Raw genomic sequence first — 17,914 nt, forward strand, 5'->3', positions numbered from 1 at the left:
ATTTCAACAACCACCAAACAGCTAAGACAGTAAATGAGAGCAGGAACACGGATTCTGCACATAGACTTAAACACACAGCGCGGACCAGAATCAGTGAGATGTCGCCTTTCTCACCTGACGGCACAGACACGGTCGGGGCTGAAAGCCGACAGCTCGCTGATTCTGAGGTGTCGGCGGGTCCGCGCTTTGTGTTCACGCCCTTTTTGTGCTGATTCTAAAGCTGTTAGTTTGATCTCTCTCCAAACAATACTGACCGAACCAGCAGCAACATAAACATCATTATATCAGTAAGGAAGCTGACTACATATTAACTGATAATTTATGGCAAAGGGGTGGGATTAAATAAGTGTTTACTTCTTCCCACTCCCTTTCAACATGTAAATTAATCAGAACGTTTTTTTGTATGTATTTTGTATAGTATTTTTTTCTCTCTTATTTTCATTTCTAAATGTACCTGTATATTTTTCATTTATTTTATTTAACCTTTATTTAACCAGGAATGTCCCGTTGAGATCAAAGACCTCTTTTTCAAGGGAGTCCTGGCCAAGAGGCAGCACATTTCAAGACAAATACATACGAACAAACAAAGTTAAAATTACACAAAACAATTACACATTATTGAGGCAGCCTGTAGGCCTTTGAGTTTAGTTTTAAAAACATTTAAAGACAACAATTCAGTTAGTTTCCAGTCTTTCTGTAACATGTTCCATGAAAAAGGCGCAGAGTGCACAAAGGCTTTCTTACCCAGCTCTGTGCGGACAAGGGGAACAGACAACAGCAGCTGATCATTTGAGCGCAAGGAGTAAGAACCACTATTTGTCCTTGTGACCAAAGTACAAATATAAGGAGGCAGCAATCCAAGCATAGCTTTGTGAATAAAAGTGTACCAATGCCCCTGTCTTCTAATGGCCAAAGAAGGCCATTTTACTCTTAAGTACAAATCACAGTGATGGGTCAGGTATTTACAATTGGTAATAAACCTCAAGGAAGCATGATACATCGTGTCCAACATTAGAAGACATGAAGAAGAAGCGTTCATATACAGAATGTCACCATAATCTAACACAGATAAAAAGGTTGCAGTGACAAGACGTTTTTTACTGCAAAAGAAAAGCACTGTTTATTACGAAGAAAAAACGAAGTTTAAGTCTCAGTTTCTTTACTAGTCTCTCTATATGTGGTTTAAAGGTGAAGGAGTCATCAATCCAGACACCAAGGTATTTATATTCATGTTCACATGTTGCAATAAATTACCAATCAATCAATCAACCAATCAATCAATCAATCAATCATCATGAATTCCCTCTGACTTTTACTGCTTCGCTTCCACCACAATAAAATCACACTTCATGCACAGCTCTCTCTCTCTCTGTACTTCAAGAACAGTTTCCCATCTAAAAATCTGTTTTCTGCATTATTCGCTTGCTTGTTACGCACAAGTCTACCGTTGTTTACATGCTGTCTGCTGCTGTTTTTTTTTCCTTCTACATTCTTCCGAAAAGAAAACCTAATTTCTGCCGTTCAATACTGAACAAATTTAAACTTTTTAAAATTATTCAAAACGCTCAGCCGTGTCTCTAATAAAGCCGCTGTAACATCAGAGGTAACGTTCATATGTTGATTAATGGTTTTCTTTTTTTTTTTGTTTTAATTATAATAAATGTAATTTATGTCAAACATGTTTTCTTTCTTTCTTTTGTTTTTGCTAATTAGTTGATTTATTCTTGCCTCAGACGATGTTTTGCTAAAATAAAAAATAAACAGGGCTTTGATGTCTACAAACTGGTTAAATATACAGAAAAACATTACTTTAACACCCATGTACTTAGTTAAAATTTCTCATGAAGTAACTTAAACATCTGACATGATGTGATGGTGAATTATTAATAAATACAAAAAAGGCTTCAGTTACACATGATGCTGAAAAAAAAGACACACACAAAAAACAAACCATGCAACAGCTTAATAATGCTGTGATGGATCTGTTATTATGTTTTTGTTTGTTTTTCTAGAGTCATATCAAAAGTGTGAGCCTAAACTCGATTCAAGCATGGAGTCATTTGTGAAGATCACAGCAAACATCCTGAAGAGAATGAAGCTGAATAAGCTGGCTGATCATCTACTGAGCAGTAAGAAGATATCTATAAATAATATCAGCTAATGGAAAAACTAAAATTTCATAATGTTGCAAGAACTTGACCTGATTCTTCACAAGCACTTAATTTGGGCAGGAAAGAAATGGTCATGTACCCTTGATAAGTACTTAAATTCAATATATATATTTTTCTTTATTTCTAAAGGAACTCCCAGTGGACGTTGTCATCGTAACCTTAAATCCACCCTGAAGAAGAAGTTCCAGTGTGTGTTTGAGGGCATCGCTAAAGCAGGAAACCCAACCCTCCTGAATCAGATCTACACAGAGCTCTACATCACAGAGGGAGGGACTGCAGAGGTCAATGAGGAACATGAGGTCAGACAGATTGAAACAGCATCCAGGAAACCACACAGACCAGAAACAACCATCAGACAAGAAGACATCTTTAAAGCCTCACCTGGAAGAGACGAACCAATCAGAACAGTGCTGACAAAGGGAGTGGCTGGCATTGGGAAAACAGTCTTAACACAGAGAATACAGCCTGGACTGGGCTGAAGACAAAGCCAACCAGGACATCCAGTTCATATTTCCATTCACTTTCAGAGAGCTGAATGTGCTGAAAGAGGAAAAGTTCAGCTTGGTGGGACTTGTTCATCACTTCTTTACTGAAACCAAAGAAGCAGGAATCTGCAGCTTTGAAGACTTCCAGGTTGTGTTCATCTTTGATGGTCTGGATGAGTGTCGACTTCCTCTGGACTTCCACAAAACTACAATCCTAACTGACCCTAGAAAGTCCACCTCAGTGGATGTGCTGCTGATAAACCTCATCAGGGGGAAACTGCTTCCCTCTGCTCGCCTCTGGATAACCACACGACCTGCAGCAGCCAATCAGATCCCTCCTGTCTGTGTTGGCATGGTGACAGAGGTCAGAGGGTTCACTGACCCACAGAAGGAGGAGTACTTCAGGAAGAGATTCAGAGATAAGAAGCAAGCCAGCAAGATCATCTCCCACATCAAGACATCACGAAGCCTCCACATCATGTGTCACATCCCAGTCTTCTGCTGGATCACTGCTACTGTTCTGGAGGATGTGCTGAAAACCAGAAAGAGAGGACAGCTGCCCAACACCCTGACTGAGATGTACATCCACTTCCTGGTGGTTCAGGCCAAAGTGAAGAAGGTCAAGTATGATGGAGGAGCTGAGACAGATCCCACACTGGAGTCCAGAGAGCAGGAAGATGATTGAGTCTCTGGGAAAACTGGCTTTTGATCAGCTGCAGAAAGGAAACCTGATCTTCTATGAATCAGACCTGACAGAGTGTGGCATCGATATCAGAGCAGCCTCAGTGTACTCAGGAGTGTTCACACAGATCTTTAAAGAGGAGAGAGGACTGTACCAGGACAAGGTGTTCTGCTTCATCCATCTGAGTGTTCAGGAGTTTCTGGCTGCTCTTCATGTCCATCTGACCTTCAGCAACTCTGGACTCAATCTGCTGGAACAACAACAAACAACCTCCCAGAAGTCTGAAACAGGAGATTCTGCAAAGAAACACTTCTACCAGAGTGCTGTGGACAAGGCCTTACAGAGTCCAAATGGACACCTGGACTTGTTCCTCCGCTTCCTCCTGGGTCTTTCACTGCAGACCAATCAGACTCTCTTACGAGCCCTGATGACACAGACAGGAAGTAGCTCACTGACCAATCAGGAAACAGTCCAGTACATCAAGGAGAAGCTCAGTGAGAATCTGTCTGCAGAGAAAAGCATCAATCTGATCCACTGTCTGAATGAACTGAATGATCGTTCTCTAGTGGAGGAGATCCAACAATACAGGACTTCAGGAAGTCTCTCCACAGGTAAACTGTCTCCTGCTCAGTGCTCAGCTCTGACCTTCATCTTACTGTCATCAGAAGAAGATCTGGATGAGTTTGACTTCAAGAAATACTCTGCTTCAGAGGAGGCTCTTCTGAGAATGCTGCCAGTGGTCAAAGCCTCCAACAAAGCTCTGTGAGTAAACATGTTGTCATCGCTTCATTGTTAAAATCATGGGAAATAAATCAGAAATGCTGAGTTCAAAGAGCACTGTAACATTTTTTTAAAATAGTAAATTAAATGATCATCAGTCACTCAGTAAATATATGGTAGTTTTAATGTTTCACTCCAGCATTTCTAAAACACACTTTGTTCTGTAACTCTTATCAAAGGACAATCCAGACCCAGCCTATAAGAACATGAGCTCTGATGCTTCAGCCCCTCTGACAGGTTTATTATCCTCAGCTTGTTCACTTGTCTCCAACTCCAGGAGTTTGGTTGTTTTATTCTAAAGCACAAACTTCACCTGCCAGACTTCACCTACATCTTTTTCTGATGTTCATAATTTAAGTTCAAGTTTGTATCTCACTTTCAGTGCACACCCTCCCTTTTTAAATATAAATCTCTGCTGTGCTGTCATGTTTTCATCCTGTATGGAGGGAGAAACTCGGTCTTCATTACTGAAATTGCCTCTAAGGTCGTGTTTCTTGTCAGTAACCATATGTAACTGTAAGGCTTCCATAACCAGTGTTATCACAGAATTACAGTGGGTTCACTCTGGGTCCTCTACAGTTTCCTCCCACTGTCCACAGACATGCAGTTAGGTTACCTGGTGATCTAAACTTCATGCAGGTGTGAGTGAGAGTGGTTGTCTGTCCCTCTGTGGGCTTAGTGGAAGAGACTGGATGGATCTCTGCTTTGTCTTTGATATATGCTGACAGCAAACATTCTCCATGAAGTCTGCATTTCAGCTCATCTCCTTTATACACACCTTTAACAGGAAGAGTTTTATACAGCGAGTGTTTAAAATCCAGTGTTATTCACAATACACAGGTAATGAGCATGATTATTGAATTACTAAAATTTTCTAAAATAATTGTTTTAGTTAATATTGTATGACAGTGTACACAGAATTATTAGCTCAGTAGGCAGAGTGGTCGCCCCATGATCATAAGGTCAGGGGTCGAATCCACCGAATAGTTACCTTGTGGTACCCCTGAGCAAGGTTCCATCAAGGTACCAATCATGTGCACTGGACTGGTAGCACTCATAGTCTCATAGGTTTAAATAAATTTTAAAAAAAAAAGGTTCAACATATAAACAAATTTAATTTGATCACATATATTTTTTGTTTTTTTTTTGTTTTTGTTTTTTCCTTTCTCTCACAGACTGAGCAGCTGTAACGTCTCAGAGAAAGGCTGTGAAAATTTGCTGTCAGTGGTCAGCTCCCAGTCCTGTAGTCTGAGAGAGCTGGACCTGAGTACCAACAGCCTGAAGGCTTCAGCAGTAAAGCTTCTGTCTGCTGCAGTGGAGAGTCCACATGCCAAACTGAATGTTCTGAGGTCAGATCAATTTGTATTATGTTTAGTTCTGTTTGTTATGTGTTTGATGTTTGTTTTTGTTTATGTCTTTATCCAGTTATCCTTGTTTCATAGCATTTTTATTCATTTCAAAGTTAAACGGAAGTTTTACTAACCTGCTCAGCACAAGACAATAAGCTATTGCACCTTGATTACACTTTAACAACAATCTTTATTCATGTTTTTATCTTCAGACTTAACATCTGTGAACTCTCAGAGGAAAACTGTGAAGCTCTGTCCTCAGTTCTCAGCTCGCAGTCCTCTAGTCTGACAGAGCTGGACCTGAGTATCAGAATGCTGCAGGATTCAGGAGTGAAGCTTCTGTCTGCTGGACTACAACGTTTAAACTGTAAACTGAATACTCTGAGGTCAGATCAGAAAACATTTAGTTTTTAGAATTATTAATTAAAGTTCATACATATGATGTTGTATCTTAGTATCTTTATGTTTTCTTTAAAAATAGAAAGTCAACATTTAATGTTGTGAAATGTATTAACAAACTCTACATGAGTACTTGTTTTATAGATTGTCTTTTATTTTTCAGACTGAGTGGCTGTAACCTGTCAGAGAGAAGCTGTGAAGCTCTGTCCTCAGTCCTCAGCTCCCAGTCCTCCAGTCTGAGAGAGCTGGACCTGAGTAACTCTGACCTGCAGGATTCAGGAGTGAAGCTTCTGTCCGCTGGGACTAAAGAGTTCACAGTGTGCAGTGGAAACTCTCAGGTCAGGATTCAAACTTTTCCACAGATGATCATTTGAAATGTGATTTATATTATTGTATAAACAGGTAACTTTTACAGCTGTCAAGTGAACTTTTATTCACATTTGAGTGGATAATTGGAATCTGAATTACTAAAAGTTGTTATAGTCATGTCTTTGTTTATTTAAAAAAATACTTCATGCACTGCCTAATTTAAAGATTTAGGCTCCTTTGGGCCCATAATATATATATTTGATTTCTTTGTGAATGAAATTAGGAGGATATTGGCGACTGCTGATTGGCTCGCTGTTTGTTTTTTATTCACAGTACTTAATTTTAAAGGCTGATTTCTCAAAATGAGATGTTTATCTTTTCTTCTACAACACGTGGAGCCACCAAATCTTCTTGCTTGATTTATTCATTACAGTTTGATTTAAAGAATATTAGACTCGTAACATAATAAATATATTTATTTCACTTCTTCTTGAGAGAAAGAAAGGGATGACTGGGTGAGCTCCAGTGGTTCATCCCAGCAGAGAGAGCGGCACACTGGGCTGCAAATGATCACAGTAGTAATGGCCATAGTTTGATAAAACAGGCAGTCTTACCCTGTAGATAATACAGGGTTCTGGTGCCGATGTGGGGGAGGGGAGTCGCCCGGTACTAACTACATACTACTAACTACCTCATCCAGATGTCTTCCCTACTAAACCTGATAAGAAGTAACTGCAGTAGCCTTATAGGTCAAATCAGTTTCACCTGTTAAAGTTAGCTCCACTATTAATTAGGGGTGGGGGAAAAATCGATACTGTGTAGTATCGTGATATTTTGTTTGCTAATAATGTATCGATACAGGGACAGCAGAAATCGATATTTTGTTACAAACAATTTTTTCTCTGAAGTCAACATGCTCTGGAGTCAGAGCATGTTGACTTCAGAGCATGTTGATCCTTTTTCTGAGCAACAATCCTGACATTCCTTCACTGTCCAAATGTGTTTAACTTTTTTTTTGGCAGCAATAAACATGACAGTTTACTTATTTTAATTTAAGACATGTTTAATTTTAATTAAGTTTGAAACTTTTTTATTTAATGTAAAATTATATATTTTTTAAATTTACTTTCAAATTCTTCAGTTGCTGAAGGGGCTGCATAGTTTTCATAAATTGCATAGTTCAGAATAGCTATAATTGTACCAGATGGTTGCATTCAGTTAAGTTGGACTAGACTGTAATACAAACCGTTCAGTTTGTCAACAATAAAACTGACTGAAATGAGAGAAAGACTGAGTGTGAGACTTTGATATTAGATAAAATGAATATTGATAAAGTTTACCTTTATGTGCAGAATTTAAATATCGCAAAATATTTTAAAAAATCGCAATAATATCGTATCGCGAGTTGTATGGTGATTCCCACCTCTACTATTAATGGTGTCACTTGTTATTTCTGGGATGAGTTTAGTAGCCTGAACAGCTGCTTAAAGGAAAGTAATTAAATAATAAAAATAACCTAAGTCCGGGGGAACCTGCAAGAGCTGTTTGCACAAAGAATAATGCTCAGACTTTGAGGTTTTATCGTTTTACACAAGGTTTAAAAATGAATGTCCACAATTGAATTGCAGAAATTGTTATTGAGCTAATACTGATGTAGTTGTTATCTTTGGTAAGGAGAGGTTGGAGGAAGGATGAGCACAGTCAGGCCTAAAGATGCTCTTATAATAATAATGGATTGCATTTATATAGCGCTTTTTGAGACCCTCAAAGACCCTTTACAATCCCACTACAGGGAGTGCAGAATTATTAGGCAAGTTGTATTTTTGAGGAATAATTTTATTATTGAACAACAAGCATGTTCTCAATGAACCCAAAAAACTCATTAATATCAAAGCTGAATGTTTTTGGAAGTAGTTTTTAGTTTGTTTTTAGTTTTAGCTATTTTAGGGGGATATGTGTGTGCAGGTGACTATTACTGTGCAGAATTATTAGGCAACTTAACAAAAAACAAATATATACCCATTTCATTTATTTATTTTTACCAGTGACACCAATATAACATCTCCACATTCACAAATATACATTTCTGACATTCAAAACAAAACAAAAACAAATCAGCGACCAATATAGCCACCTTTCTTTGCAAGGACACTCAAAAAGCCTGCCATCCATGGATTCTGTCAGTGTTTTGATCTGTTCACCATCAACATTGCGTGCAGCAGCAACCACAGCCTCCCAGACACTGTTCAGAGAGGTGTACTGTTTTCCCTCCTTGTAAATCTCACATTTGATGATGGACCACAGGTTCTCAATGGGGTTCAGATCAGGTGAACAAGGAGGCCATGTCATTAGTTTTTCTTCTTTTTATACCCTTTCTTGCCAGCCACGCTGTGGAGTACTTGGACGCGTGTGATGGAGCATTGTCCTGCATGAAAATCATGTTTTTCTTGAAGGATGCAGACTTCTTCCTGTACCACTGCTTGAAGAGGTGTCTTCCAGAAACTGGCAGTAGGACTGGGAGTTGAGCTTGACTCCATCCTCAACCCGAAAAGGCCCCACAAGCTCATCTTTGATGATACCAGCCCAAACCAGTACTCCACCTTGCTGGCGTCTGAGTGGGACTGGAGCTCTCTGCCCTTTACCAATCCAGCCACGGGCCCATCCATCTGGCCCATCAAGACTCACTCTCATTTCATCAGTCCATAAAACCTTAGAAAAACCAGTCTTGAGATATTCTTGGCCCAGTCTTGACGTTTCAGCTTGTGTGTCTTGTTCAGTGGTGGTCGTCTTTCAGCCTTTCTTACCTTGGCCATGTCTCTGAGTATTGCACACCTTGTGCTCTTGGGCACTCCAGTGATGTTGCAGCTCCAAAATATGGCCAAACTGGTGGCAAGTGGCATCTTGGCAGCTGCACGCTTGACTTTTCTCAGTTCATGGGCAGTTATTTTGTGCCTTGGTTTTTCCACACGCTTCTTGCGACCCTGTTGACTATTTTGAATGAAACGCTTGATTGTTCGATGATCACGCTTCAGAAGCTTTGCAATTTTGAGACTGCTGCATCCCTCTGCAAGATATCTCACTGTTTTTGACTTTTCTGAGCCTGTCAAGTCCTTCTTTTGACCCATTTTGCCAAAGGAAAGGACGTTACCTAATAATTATGCACACCTGATATAGGGTGTTGATGTCATTAGACCACACCCCTTCTCATTACAGAGATGCACATCACCTAATATGCTTAATTGGTAGTAGGCTTTCGAGCCTATACAGCTTGGAGTAAGACAACATGCATGAAGAGGATGATGTGGACAAAATACTCATTTGCCTAATAATTCTGCACTCCCTGTATTCATTCACTCTCACATTCACACACTGGTGGAGGTAAGCTACAGTTGTAGTGGTAGGTTAGGTTTTGCCCAAGGACAAAATGACCAAGACAGAGAGAGCTGGCTCATCAGACAGACAAGCTCATCTTGTAACCTACTGGTTCGCTGGTCAGCACACCAGCTGACTAGCGAACCGGCTAACTAGCACACCAGCTAACTAGCACACCGGCTAAATAGCAAATCAGCTAACTAGCAGACCAGCTAACGGCAGCCACAAGCTGAAGGACGATTAAATGTAGTGGAGATATCAGAGATGACACTGGTGTGTCCGATTCACTCTTTAGCACTCTGGTCACTCCGGTGTGTCAGCCAGAACACCACTGAAGGCCAAATGATCCCAGCATGTGGAATAAAGAGCTTAAGGTTTGGTTTGAGACACTTTATTCTTTCACTGATTGATTCTTGCGGCTGTGATCATGTGTGTGGTTTCTTACAAAAAGGAAGTACACAATACAAATACATGACAAATAAGATGAATAGATAAGTTACATATCCAGTTATATGTACGTACATCAGTATAGCTAATATAGCCATATATAAGGACAAAGATCACAGTACTATAATGCAGTAATGTTAAACACAAAGGTGTATATCTACATAAATCTGTCCTATCAGTGATCAGGGTACTGTAGTATACTTCCACTACATAAACTATAGAAACTAAACGACATTAGTGTGACTTTAAGTTACCATCAGTACAGACGAACTGATGGTAGTTGTACAAAATAAAGGCATTGCAATTATTGTGAAGGGCTTCCGGTTAAACTAAGATCAGCTGATTACCTCATAACAAATTGTTTGCTATAGAACGCAGCTCCCACTCTTCATTAATATCATGTACTGTAACTCCCAAGTAACCATGGTTACCCAGCCACGCCCAGTAGTCTCCAGAGAGACCAACAGCTGGTGCACGTTGTAACGCCGTGGCTTTCATAGTCTCTCCTTTTTCTACAGCTCATGTGTTCTTCTTGTGATGGTGCGTCTTGAGGGAGGCTCATACATGCCGTCATTTGTTGATCCTAAGAACGTTCCTCAGACCGACTTCTTCAACAACACTAATCAGCCTGCAGTTTGTAGCTACTCACTTCACTGTGGTGTTTGTTAGCTTGTCTTTCTTTGGTTTTATCCTGACTCCTCCCACAAGCTGATCCTACGTAGTCTGCCCAAGCCTCCCACCTCTGTTTGTTTGGGTGGTTTGTTTGCTGCCATCAACAGCGTGTAATGCATTTAAGTGATACTTCAGACATGAAGTACTGCGACAATAAAAAACTCAACTTTGCTTAAAAATAACTTTAGTTGTATCAACACTGCCCTCTGGAATAATTAGACTTTGGTGACAAACTGATGTGATCTCCATGTTTCCTTTGTTGGACTGTGGGCGAGTGTCAGAACTGAATGTACTGAGTAACATGTGGAGTTTAAATATGTGTCAGTTCCAGTTTTAGAGCTCTAAAGTGCAGCTATCATGTTAGGAATATGTTAGGAATAGACAGGAACACTGAGCACACTGAGGTCAAATCTTTATTTATCCAGTTCATCTGTAGGCTGAGCTCAGTCCATCCATTTAGTGAAATGATGTTTAAAGGTCTCCTTGTTCTGTGAGCGTGCACAGATCCTGAAGCAGAAAGCCTGGGTTAACAGAGAAATGATCATCACTGTGATGGTGCTCACCATCTCTGACTGGGATTTGAGGTTTTGTCAAAGCAGCAAAGAAAGCCTGGCTATGTTGGACTGGGTGTGGAAGCAGCTCCCAGTTTGAGTTCAGGAGACAGACACCCTCTCTGCTTTGACGATCAGCTTCAAACTTTCCTTTTTGATAAAACTTATAGTTAGAGCTGGATCAGGTGACCCTGAACCATCCCTTAGTTATGCTGCTATAGAGATGGATAACAGAAACAATGTGGATTGTTGTTTTGTGTGTCTGCAGTCTGTCAGGCTGTCTGATCACAGAGGAAGGCTGTACTTCTCTGGCCTCAGCTCTGACCTCCAACCCCTCCCATCTGAGAGAGCTGGACCTGAGCTACAATCATCCAGGTCCCTCAGGAATGAAGCTTCTGTCGGCTGGACTGAAGGATCCAGGCTGGCGACTGGACACTCTCAGGTATGGAGAGAATGTCTGATATAGGAGGAAGAGCTGGAATCATTTCCTGTGTCTTTCACTCACTTCCTGTTTGTTTCCTGCAGATGAGACATGAACAATCACACATGCAGGAATATTTTCAGGGACAGACACACTAGTCTAGCTGGATAGTACATGGATATTTATGTAGGGGGTCTTCAAGGAGTCTGTTTGCAGGAACATTAATGATAACTGATAAGTCATGTTGAGAGTTTCATTAAAAGTAGACTTACAGTTAGGTAATATTTGGACAGAGACAACATTTTGTAACTTTAGATACAAGTATCAGCCATGTGTGTGTTTCCCATGCTGTATGTCCACAGTCACAGTGACAGTCAGTGACACTGACAGAAGGAGGAAACAAGGCTGTGAATCATTTCAGTCTGTGTGTGTGACAAAGAGGCAGACAGGAGCAGCTAACATTTGGAAATGGAAGCTTACTGGAAACACTACATTCACGGCTGAATTCACAATAGATTTGTTCTCAAGTGCACATTTAGCAGCTAATGCTAATACTGTTTTCCCTTTGCTTTCTACAGCAGCTATTGCTAAGTAGGCCACTTTGCTCCGCTAAGGATTTGTGTGACCATGATGGAGACTCTGATAAGCTAATGCTGCTAAGCTAATGCTGTTTATGGCCCTGTTAGAATCAATATTTCATTCTCATTCTGTTGTTTGAGAACAATATTAACGTTTCACATCATTATAACACAAGAGAAAGGGTATTGGCATTAGCTACTAGTGCTTATTCACCTCAAATTACCTTTAGCTGCTAATGGCAGCCTACTTAGCATTAACTCCTCACTAATATAATGCTAATTTACATCAAATTAGCATTAACTGCTCATATTGTATATAGGAAAGAGAAACGGTATTAGCATTTGCTGCTAATAATTATTCACCCCTAATTAGAATAAGCCGCTAAAAGCAGCCAACTTAGCATTAATTCCTCACTTTGTTGTTACCCAACGGAAAAGAGTATTAGTATTAGCTACTATCATTTTTAATAAGTAAGAGAAAACAGTATTAGCAGTAGCGCATAATGCTAATTCACGTCAACGTAGTATTAGTTAATAATGGCAGCCTACTTAGCATTAACTGCTCACTAATATAATGCTAATTCGCATCAAATTAGCATTAGCTGCTCAAGTTGTTATAAGGAAAAAGAGAAAACGGTATTAGTATTAGCTGCTAATAATTATTCACCCCTAATTAGAGTTAGCCCCTAATGGCAGTCTACTTAGCATTAACTCCTGACATTGTTATAATGCAGGGGAAAAGAGTTACCATTATCGGATAATGCTAATTCTCATCAAATTAGCATTAGTTAATAACGGTAGACTTCATATCATTAGCTGCTGTCATTCTTACAAAGCAAACAGTATGAGCATTAGCTGTTAATCCTTTTTCATCTAAAATTAGAATTAGCCACTAATGGCGTATTGTTAAAAAGTAAGAAAAAACATTGTTAGCATAAGCGGATAATGCTAATTCATCTCAAATTAGTATTAGGTAATAATGGCACCTGCTTAGCATTAGCTGGTCACATTGTTATAAGGCAAGAAAATATGGTATTAGCAGTTAGCTGCCAATTTCTATTTACCTAAAATTAGCATTAGCCACTAATGGTAGCCTATAGCAAAAACTTCTTAATGCTAAATGAAGTTAATTAATGCTAAGTAGGTTTAACTGAAATTAAAGTAGTGTTAGCATTAGCTGCTGATATTGTTAAAAGGTAAGATAAAACATTGCTAGCAGCAGCGGATAATGCTAACACACATAATAATTAGCATTACCTAATAATGGCAGCCTTCTTAGCATTAGCTGCTCATATTGTTATAATGCAAGGGAAAAGAGTTGGCAAAAACAGTGTTAGCATTAGTGGATAATGCTAATTCACCTAAATTAGCATTAGCTAATAATGGCTACGTACTTAGCATTACCTACTAATATTGATATAAAGCAAGAAAATATGGTATTAGCATTAGCTTCTAATGCTTTCTCATCTAAATTAGAATTAGCCACTAATGGCATCCTATTTAGCATTAACTCTTCACATCGCAAGGGAAAAATTAGAATTCAATAAAAAAAAATAAAGTGTTCACATTAGCTACTTGTATAGTTAAAAAGTAAGAAAAAACATTGTTAGCATAAGGGGATAATGCTAATTCACCTCAAATTAGTATTAGCTAATAACGGCAACCTACATAGCATTAGCTGGTCACATTGTTATAAAGCAAGAAAATATGGTATTAGCATTATCTGCCAATTCCTATTCACCTAAAATTAGCATTACCTGCTAATGGCAGTCTACTTAGCATTAACTCCTCACTAATGTGATGCTAATTCACATTAAATTAGCTTTAGCATTAGCTGCTAGCATCAGCCTACCTAGCACTAGCTACTCACATTGTTAAAAGGGAAGAGAATACGATATTAGCATTAGCTGGTAATATTTATTCACCCCTAATTAGAATTAGCCACTAATGGCAGCATACTTAGCGTTAACTCCTCACATCGTTGTAATGCAAATGAGGCTAACTTGCATTAAAATTAGACTGCTGTTATTAGCTAATGCTATTTAGCAGTAGCTGCTCACATTGTTATAAAGCAAAGGAAAACGATATGAGCATTAGGTTCTAATGCGTATTTGCCTTAAATTAGACGTAGGTGCTAATGGCAGCCTACTTAGCATTAGCAGCTCAGATGTTATAATGCTAGAAAAAAGAGTGTTAGCATTAGCCGTTCACATTGTTATAAAGTTAAGGGAAATAGTGTTAGCATTAGCTACTCACATTTTTAAAAAGAAGTAAGTGTTAGCATTAGTGCATAATGCTAATTCATGTCAAATTAGCATTAGTTAATAACGGCAGCCTATTTAGCATTAGCAGATAATGTTGACCTTGGCCCACTGGAAAAGTTAAGAACTAAAGATTTAGGAGTGTTTCTCGATAGCTCTTTCTCGTTTGAGAAACAAATGAATTCTGTTATTAAAACCAGCTGTAAGGTTTATATTGTTGATTGTCATTTATGGCTAAAATGTTATGGGCTCATTCATTGATAGTATTTTCGCCATAGAAATTGTTATGTCCTATATTGTTGAACCCACCATGTCTATGCTGATGCTCTTTGAACGCACCACATACGTACTCGAGGCCATGCAGTGGCTGCTAGTCTGTAAAGCGCTTTGGGTACCTTGAAAAGCGCTATATAAATCCAATCCATTATTATTATTATTATTTTACCACTCGCTGCATTCTTGATGTTCATGTTCTTCTCTTTCCCCTCACCCTGCAACCAGTCATGGTAGATGCTCCTCCTGGAGCCTGTTTTCACTGGGAGGATCTTTGTGTCAAAGGGAGTTCTTCTTCCCACCATCACCAAGTGGCTGCTCACAGTGGAGGCGGTTACCTTACACTGTTAAACAGCTTCAGATGACTGTTGTTGTCTGTTGGGTATTGTCACTTATAAATAAAGTTACATTGAATGGATGTATGGATGGATAGATGTTATTGTGACGAAGAGAAAACGATTGTTGACAGATTGATTGTTGTTTTGTGTGTCTGCAGTCTGTCAGGCTGTCTGATCACAGAGGAAGGCTGTACTTCTCTGGCCTCAGGTCTGACCTCCAACCCCTCCCATCTGAGACAGCTGGACCTGAGCTACAATCATCCAGGTGACTCAGGAATTAAGCTGCTGTCGGCTGGACTGAAGGATCCAGGCTGGAGACTGGACACTCTCAGGTATGGAGAGAATGTCTGATAGAGGAGGAAGAGCTGGAAACATTTCCTGTGTCCTTCACTCACTTCCTGTTTGTTTCCTGCAGATGAGACATGAACAATCACACATGCAGGAATATTTTCAGGGACAGACACACTAGTCTAGCTGGATAGTTCATGGATATTTATGTAGGGGTCTCCAAGGAGTCTGTTTGCAGGAACATTTAGGTCACAGGTGTACCTGATATAGATACCAGTGTACCTAATAAAGTGTCAGCCATGTGTATGTTTCCCATGCTGTATGTCCACAGTGACAGAAGGATGAAACAAGGCTGTGAATCATTTCAGTCTGTGTTTGTGACAAAGAGGCAGACAGGAGCAGCTAACATTTGGAAATGGAAGCTTAAATAATGACAAACTCTACATTCACAGCTGAATTAACAATAAATTTGTTCTCAAGTGCACATTTAGCAGCTAATGCTATTACTGTTTTCCCTTGCTTTCTACAACTTGAGCAGCTATTGCTAAGTAGGCCACTTTGCTCTGCTAAGGATTTATGTGACCATGATGAAAACTCTGATAAGCTAATGCTGCTAAGCTAATACTGTTTATGGGCCCTGTTAGAATCAATATTTCATTCTCATTCTGTTGTTTGAGAACAATATTAACGTTTCACATCATTATAACACAAGAGAAAGGGTATTAGCGTTAGCTACTAATGCTTATTCACCTCAAATTAGCTTTAGCTGCTAATGGTAGCCTACTTAGCAATAACTGCTCACTAATATAATGCTAATTCACATCAAATTAGCATTAGCTGCTCAAGTTGTTATAAGGAAAGAGAAAACGGTATTAGCATTAGCTGCTAATAATTGTTCACCCTAATTAGAGTTAGCCCCTAATGGCAGCCTACTTAGCATTAAACTCCTGACGTCGTTGTAATGCAGGGGAAAAGAGTTACCATTATCGGATAATGCTAATTCACATCAAATTAACATTAGTTAACAACGGTAGACTTCGTATCATTAGCTGCTGTCATTCTTACAAAGCAAACAGTATGAGCATTAGCTGTTAATGCTTTCTCATCTAACATTAGAATTGGCCACTAATGGCGTATTGTTAAAAAGTAAAAAAACACATTGTTAGCATAAGCGGATGATGCTAATTCACCTAAATTAGCATTAGCTAATGATGGCTACATACCTAGCATTAGCTACTGATATTGATATAAATCAAGAAAATATGGTATAAGCATTAGCTTTTAATGCTTTTTCATCTAAAATTAGAATTAGCCACTAATGGCGTGCTATTTAGCATTACCTCTTCACATCGCAGGGGAAACGTTAAAATTAAATAAAAAAAAAATGTTCAGATTAGCTACTCATATTGTTAAAAAAGTAAGAAAAAACATTGTTAGCATAAGCGGATAATGCTAATTCACCTCAAATTAGTATTAGCTAATAACGGCAACCTACTTAGCATTAGCTGGTCACATTGTTATAATGCAAGAAAATATGGTATTAGCATTAGCTGCCAATTCCTAAATACCTAAAATTAGCATTACCTGTAATGGAAGTCTACTTAGCATTAACTCCTCACTAATGTAATGCTAATTCACATCAAAATTAGCTTAGCTTTAGTATTAGCTGCTAGCACCAGCCTACCCAGCACTAGCTGCTCACATTGTTAAAAGGGAAGAGAAACGATATTAGCATTAGCTGGTAATAATTATTCACCCCTAATTAGAATTAGCTGCTAATGGCAGCATACTTAGCATTAACTCCTCACATCGTTATAATGCAAATGAGGCTAACTTACATTAAATTAGACTGCTGTTATTAGCTAATGCTATTTAGCAGTAGCTGCTCACATTGTTATAAAGCAAAGGAAAACGATATGAGCATTAGGTTCTAATGCGTATTTGCCTTTAATTAGACGTAGGTGCTAATGGCGACCTACTCAGCATTAGCAGCTCAGATGTTGTATTGCTAGGGAAAAGAGTGTTAGCATTAGCCGTTCACATTGTTATAAAGTTAAGGGAAATAGTGTTAGCATTAGCTACTCACATTGTTAAAAGTAAGTGTTAGCATTAGTGCATAATGCTAATTCACATCCAATTAGCATTAGTTAATAACGGCAGCCTATTTAGCATTAGCTGATAATGTTGAATTTGGCCCACTGGGAAAAGTTAAGAACTCAAGATTTAGGAGTGTTTCTCGATAGCTCTTTCTCATTTGAGAAAACAAATAAATGTTGTTATTAAAACCAGCTGTAAGCTTTATATTGTTGATTGTCATTTCCCATATGGAAAAGATATATAAATCTTATAAAGTTTGTATCTGTCTTGTGTGAAACTTGTATGAAAAGCATACAAGAGTGAAAACAGATATAAGATCCCTTGAAAATTATATAATGAAACTTGTATGTTTTCGATACTTACTAAAACAATATATGAAAGTAAATGAGAAAGTGGCCACTTTCGTGAGTATGACTTTCATCATATAAGTTTTTAGTCTTT

General features: G+C 38.8%; 1 pseudogene; it reads left to right on the plus strand.

Moving 5' to 3' along the window:
* Window positions 1-2,050: 2,050 nt before the first annotated feature.
* LOC146546183 (NACHT, LRR and PYD domains-containing protein 12-like) overlaps window positions 2,051-17,914 on the plus strand; it is a 17,153-nt pseudogene continuing 1,289 nt past the window's right edge.

The sequence above is a fragment of the Mchenga conophoros genome, unplaced genomic scaffold, assembly GCF_057382185.1.
Source record: "Mchenga conophoros isolate Kocher_MC1m ecotype Shallow Benthic unplaced genomic scaffold, M_conophoros_male_GT1.1 unmapped_scaffold_6, whole genome shotgun sequence".
Classification (NCBI taxonomy): domain Eukaryota; kingdom Metazoa; phylum Chordata; class Actinopteri; order Cichliformes; family Cichlidae; genus Mchenga; species Mchenga conophoros.